The sequence below is a fragment of the Aquarana catesbeiana genome, linkage group LG03 (genome assembly GCF_042186555.1).
Source record: "Aquarana catesbeiana isolate 2022-GZ linkage group LG03, ASM4218655v1, whole genome shotgun sequence".
Lineage (NCBI taxonomy): Eukaryota > Metazoa > Chordata > Amphibia > Anura > Ranidae > Aquarana > Aquarana catesbeiana.
Window position 1 is genome coordinate 707,589,302 of NC_133326.1, and position 7,253 is coordinate 707,596,554.

Genomic DNA, 7,253 nt, shown 5'->3' on the forward strand with positions numbered 1-7,253 from the left:
CAGAGTTTACATCAAGGTCCTTATCAGAGTTCCCCTTACATCAGGGTTCGCCCTTACATCAAAGTCCCCTCCTTACATCTGGGTCCCCATCAAAGTCCCCCCCCCCCTTACATCTGAGCCCCCATCAGAATCCTCCTTTACATATGGGTCCCCGTCAGAGACCTCCCTTACATCTGGGTCCCACTCTTACATCTGGGTCCCCATCAGAGTCCCCCTCTTACACCTGGGTCCCCATCAGAGTCCCACCCCCCCCTTACATCTGGGTTCCCATCAGGGACCTTCCTTACATCTTGGTCCCCATCAGAGACCTTCCTTACATCTGGGTCCTCTCTAGAGTCATCCCTTACATCAGGGCTCCGATCAAAGCATCCCACCCTAATATCTGAGTCCTCCATACATATGGGTCCACATAATAAATAAAAAAGAAATGAGGGTGCATCAGCCTAGTGTGTTATCACAGGTATATTTGTATATGTATTGTATAAAAAGAAATGTAAAAACTACTCAAAAAAAAATACAGACAGAATCGCTTGAACATGCCAAAGCCACGTGGCTTCACAGTCCTGGAACCCGCACTACACAGATCACAGGAGAGACCAAATAAGTTCCTCGGCTAGCTGTTGCGTTTTGAAGGTTCTACCTTCTTCCTCAGAACATCAGAAGCTGAGACCAAGGCTTGTTGACTTTAATCCTCAACCAGTGTACATTGAGGATTATGCTACTGGCCCTAGCTGTGGGTGGGCTGGATGTGGCTCATGGGCCGTAGTTTGGAGACCCCTGTGTTAAAGCATACCTGTAATGGAAGATGCAATACACTTACCCTTCTGGCAGCCCATTCGGTATGTTGAGTTTTTTCCCACTGCCTCTTATGGGCTAATAGAAGCAACCACTGCCTGCAACAGGAGGGAAACCAGTATTCAACGCATTGGGCTGGTCCATCTCAGCCTAGGCAAAGTCACTGGACTGAAGCTCAAGGAACGTATTTTCCATGCAAGGTGGAGCTTTTCTGATAATTTATACTGTTCCTGTGTATTGTGACATGTCAATGTATTTATGAAGTCTTGTAAAGCTACTGACAGTTCCATCACTCATATTCTCTCTTTTACTGTCTCTTCTCTCGTATATTTTCTATCTGTTTATTGCACTTTTTCACCCCGTCCTCTTGTGTCACCTTGCCTGGACATCACCCCTGTCATCGTGTCCTCTGCCTTTGTCTTGTCTCTTTCCCTCCATACTGCTTGGTCTTCCCTCCTCCCACAGGAAGACCTCTGCTCTCCTCATGACATCCTGGACTGTGATGGATTGGGCCGTCTACATAATACCGTACAGTCACTCCTGCTGCGGCGAACCATGTCCCCCAAACCATGACCCCCTTCCTCTCTAGAATGGACAATCTGGCACCTATGAATGGGGTCGTCTTCTAAACCATTGGACTGTAACATCTCGACCAGAGCAAGAACAGCAAATTGGGTCATGTATGGCCATATTATCTGATGTCATCAGCGTTGCCTGTATCAGGGTGTTGTCATTGATAGGAGGTTAAGCCTGGAATGACCAGGCTTTGGAAAAACTCATCTTGACTCTGCATAAAACTTAGCGCTCCCAGACACTATTGTGAAAGAAAGTTTACAACCTGGCCAGAAGGTTTTGGTTTTGGATCCTGAAGCCAAGGGTCAAAACCCAGGTTTTTTTTAAAAAAAGGTTTTTGGCTATAAATGTACTTTCCTGGCCTACTCATTTTAGCATACTTTGGGTCAGCTACACCCCCTGACCCCCAATAGGACCACCTTTATAGTTTATAAATTTAAGTCTAGGCCCCCCACACAACCACACACCTGGTTGTTATGTTATATTTTGCTGTCCATTAACAGTCATGAGTTCCAAACCAACTGTTAATATCCCTAGCTACATCCCATAGTATGCTAATTGGAGGAGGCCAGGGAAAATTGTCTTCTAATACTTACTGTAGTTTTCCTTTCCTGGCTAGTCTTAATGCCAACATAGGCTTCCCTCCCAATTTTCCATTCACAAATTCAGCTATGGGACATTGTGTTGTGCAAGACCAAGGTCAAATTTTTGGACTATAGAAGTGGTCCTATTGGGTCAGAGGGTGGAGCGGATCCATAGTATGTTCACATGAGGATTGGCCAGGAATGGAAAATAATGGTAAGTATAGGAAAACCATTTTTGTTTTAAGGGAGGTCAACAGAAAAGGTTAAACTTTTTTTACAATTATGGTGGAGATTTGAGAATTTTCATTCTCAGGTTATTTTCTTGTCCATTTCATGTCAGCATACTACAAGCCTGCTCCTCCTTGGACCCCCATCATACCACCACTAGCTAATAAATTTGAGAAGGTAGACCCCCCTCCTGTGTTCTTTTGTCCTTGCTCCAGGTCTAATTAATTTTTGAGCAGCATTGTGGTGTCTTGACTACCCATAGATTTATTGCTTGCTACGTCCCGTAGTATGCTGACATGAAGCAGCCATTAATATGGAATGTGGCTATTGGGTACTTACCTTAAATTTTCTTCACTGGCCTATCTCTATGTTGGCATATGAGTCCGCCCTTTTGTGTTCTGTAGCGAGTTCTAGTGACAGAACGCAGGTGGGATCAACCTTCTTGTTTTTTTAGTTGGTTATGTGTGGTCCTATGGGGATCAGAGGAGGAAAAATTAACCCCCGTAATATGCAAACTTGAAGATACGCCAGAAAAGGAAAATTACGGTAAGTATCTGATTAAAATTTTCCATAATCTTCATTTGGGGACCCCAAGGCTGAGCAAGGTCTGAAGCAATATCTGAGATCGATCAGTAAGACAATTGTCAGGCCCGAAGTCCCATACAAATGCTTGTAGAACTGCATAACTGCCCAGGCTGGTTTTATAGAGCGGCTCGGTCATTACACAGCCCCCCTCTTTAAATGTAACAAGCTGATGGGGGCTAAAACTAGCCATCTTCTGAGAGAATAGAGACTAAAGGAAACCTTTCTTGAGAGAAAAATTGAAAGGCTGCCATTGCTAGTACTGGTTGCCTAGCTGTCACAGTGGTGCTCTTCTATTAATAAATCACTTACCTAGAAGAGGTGAGCAAATGAGGACAGCTGAATTTCCTGACCTGCATGCTTGTTCCAGGTCATTGACTCATAAATTATTGAAGCCAGAGGGACAGACAACCAGCAGACCAGCAATGGTGGCATCAAAGTAAAGATCACTTGAGCTCCTTCCAGGGGAACCATATTAAATGGTTCCTCCATGTCCAAAGTCCTTTTATGATTTAGGTGGAGTTTGCCTTTAGAGCAATGTCAAAAATATTTTTTTATTGCGTAACGCGAGAGTATTGGTGGATCACTTTTCAGAAAAAACAACTAACTATTTAATGGGTACTGACCCAATATCAAGTGAAAGAAAAGTCAGAATCTGGTCCAGGTGTGCACATCCCCATGACATCTGTCAAAATCCTCACGCCACTCCCATTTCTTTGAATGTCTCTGAAAACAGGTCCAACTTATTGCCTGTTAGCCACCTACATGGTACAACCAGTGCCAGGACAAGGTCATCTAGAGCCCAGTGCGAACATGCCAAACTGACCCCCAAGATGAATATTATGTGTCCTGTCCACCCCCCCACCCAAACAAACAAAACAGCACTAATCTGCATTCTTACCCCCTAAGCATAAATTCCCCCACTACCTAGTACAAATCTTTGCCCCTAAATCCCCCCAGCACAAATGCCCCCTCCCCCAAAAATATCCCCCCTCCTAGCACAAATCCTCTACCCCTAAAATTTCTCCTTCGAGTACACATCTCCCCCTAATCCAAATCTTCCTGCTCCCAGCACAAATTTCCCCCCCAAACCGCCCCTCGTAGCACAAACTTTCTTCCCTCCTCCCAACACAAATCACCACTCTTAGCACACCTACCCCCCCAGATTTCTCCTAGAATAATACTTACCCCCTCCTCCTCCCCCGAATTCCCCCTTCCATTACAAATCCTCCCCTCCACCTCACATGATACCACAGTGCCCATTGCAGCCACACCTTGTCCTGGTCCTGGGTACAACCCTCAAACCTTTTCTCCACTGTCCATTGGCTGTGTTATGGTGGCAGTCAGCCAAGCACAGAGGAGCACCCGTTTTCAGAGACAACCAAGCTGCCCGACGGAGAGAAATCATTAAAGCGATACTCTGCTAAAAAATAATCGTATGTAATTATATATGTTTTTTTTATTATTATTATTTAAATGTCCAGACCACATTTCCATTCTGGCGATCATCATCCCCCATCCGCCTGTTCTGCTAGCCTATTTCTTTCAGTTGTGTGTTATGTGGATGAGCCCTATCTCAATCTAATCCTGCAGAGGTACAGTTCAAATGTTTTCCAATCCCAAGTCCCGCCCCCCCGTAATGCATAGGTTACTCAGCACAGAATCATGTGTTGGGGTGGAGACCCATCCTTGGAAACACTGAGAATCCTGCTCAATCAGCTACAATGAATTATATAAGGGTCAGGTAAAATTAAACCCTGTGACCGGAGCCATGCAGGTAGCCCTGTCTTACATTGCATCCAGCCTTCATGCCCTTTTAAAGCAGGCATTGTACACTCCTGGTCCTGGAGAATTGTCGCCCTCTTATGGTTTTCTTTAAAAAACACTGTTTTAGTCCAGTTGTACCTCCTGTGGTTGCAAAAGAATGCCCGATTTTACACCATTTTGAGGCTTTATTAATAGATGAATGATAAACTACGGGTTCTAAAGTACCAGCGGATATTGCCCCTGAGGAAGCCACCTTGGGTCAAACATGTTGGGAGTGTACCGCTGCATAAAATGAGGACAAGAGCATGTGAATATAATGTTTGATTTTAATATGGAATATTTTCCCTAATCAGGTGGACCTCTTGTAATATGCACTTTTTCTTGCCTATTGCAATGCTCTCACTGCTATTAAGGCGGATCTCCAGACCTTTTTAATTTCAGATGCAGTGGTTAGAATAACTGTCTTGTTTTGCTGCCTGTGTCTTCAATGGGGAGGATTCTTCTTACTTTCTATCCCGATGACATCAGTCAAAAAAAAGAGGGGAACAAGTCACCAAGACAGGAAATGAGGATGAATTTTGCCTGCAGGGACACAGATATTAAAATAAAAACATAAAAGGTCATAAACCTTTGTCTGGAGTTCCACATTTTTGTTTAATAACCACCTTGAGTCATGAAAAGCATAGAGCAACTGATATGTATTTATTGCTGGGGGTCCAGAAAGCCAAGGTCACTAAATTATTGTAGAGCTGCAGACACTGAGAAGCTGTGCACTGCGCAGTGACCGTCCATCCGATAGGATCATCTCCCACCATACTTCTGTACGGATATCTGTAAATAAACTCATCTTAATACAAAGTCAAAGCCTCTTAGTGTGTTGTGTTTCAGAGATCACTGCGTCAATGTCTTTCAAAGCATAAATAAATAATTGCTGAAAGGGTCCCGATTGCCTTCAAAGAATCTTGTGATGTCAGGTACTGATGTTGGATGAGAATAACTGGATGGGCAATTAGCTTTTCAGTTCCCCTTGAAGGCCTTCAGTAGAGTTGAGGTCCAGAGTCTGTGCAGGACACTCCAGTTCCTCTTTACACGTGTCTTTACACAGCTGGCTCCATTCTTCTCGGAAGAGGCTTGCAGTCTGTGCTCTGAATCTTCTTGAAGGTGTTTAGTAGGGTTGAGGTCAAGGCTTAAGGGCCCTTATACACAAGGAGGCAAAGGGAGAAGGGCCCTTTTACATTGGTGGTCAGTGGGGAAGGGCCTTCTTACACTAGTCTTCAATAGGAGAAGGGACCCCATACACTGCTGGTCAATGAGAGAGAGGGACCTTTTACACAAAGAGTCACTGGGAGAATGGTCACCTTACACTAGTGATCAATAGAAGAGGTGCCCCTATACACTGATGGTCAATAAGAGAAGGGCCCCATTACATAAGGAGTTAATGGAAGAATGGCCCTCTTACACTGGTGGTCAATGGGGAAGAGACTTACACTAATGGTCAATTATACAGTATAAAGGCCTCCCAACACTGGTGGTCAATGAGAGAAGGGCCCCCTTTACACAAGGAGTCAATGGAAGAATGGCCCCTTTAGACTGGTAGTCAATGGGAGAAGGGCCCCCTTACACTGGTTGTCAATGGGGGAAGGGACTTTCTACACTAATGGTCAATTGGAGAAGGGCCCCTTTACACAAGGATTCAATGGAAGAAAGACCCCCTTACACTGGTGGCCGGTGGGGAAGGGCCTTCTTACGCCAATGGTCAACAGGAGAAGGGCCCTCATACACTGCTGGTCAATGAGAGAAGGGCCCTTTTACACACAGTGTCAATTGGAGAAGGGCCCCGTTACACAAGGAGTTAATGGGAGAAGGGCCCCTAACACTGGTGGTAATTAAGAGAAGGGCCCCGTTACACAAGTAGCCAATGGGAGAAGAGCTCTCTTACACTTGTGGTCAATGAAAGAAGGGCCCCTTTACACAAGGAGTCTAAAGAAGAAGGGCCCCCTTACACCAGTGGGGAAAGTCCATCTTACACCAGTGGTCAACAGGAGAAGAGCCCCCATACACTGCTGGTCAATGAGAGAAGGGCCCTTTTACACAAGGAGTCAATTGGAGAAGGGCCCCTTTACACTGTTGGTCAGTGGGGAAGGGCCTTCCTAAACTAGTGGTTTTAGAGGAGGAAAAGGCCCCCATACACTGCTGGTCAATGAGAGAAGGGCCCTTTTACACAAGGAGTCAATGGGAGAAGGGTCCATTTACACTGGTGGTCAATATGAGAAGGGCCCATTTAAACAAAGGAGCCAATGAGAGAAGGGCCGCCTTACATGGATGGTCGATGACCCATTACACTAGTGGTCAATAGCAGAAGAACCCACTAATGCTTGGGGTAACTGGTGGAAGGTACACCTTCTTTGGTATTCAATAGGAAGAATTCTCCTTACAATATTGATCAGAAGAAAGAATTCCCACCTTAAAGATAGCTAAGAAGAGCATGGATGTCAGTGATAGCTTTCTTAAGAGGCAAAAATTGCTCCATGCACAAGCAAACTTTGGAGGAGCGCTAATTGAGTAAAGGTGAATTTAATAGAACTCATTTAAGAACTTTCAATATTTGGATACTTAAATTGATGCTTATTGTTTACTATATAAGGTCCCTATTTTTCTGTTTTGTCATTCCAAAAGCGCCATCACTTATTAGGATAATCCTTGACGATTAACAATAAAAAGTCA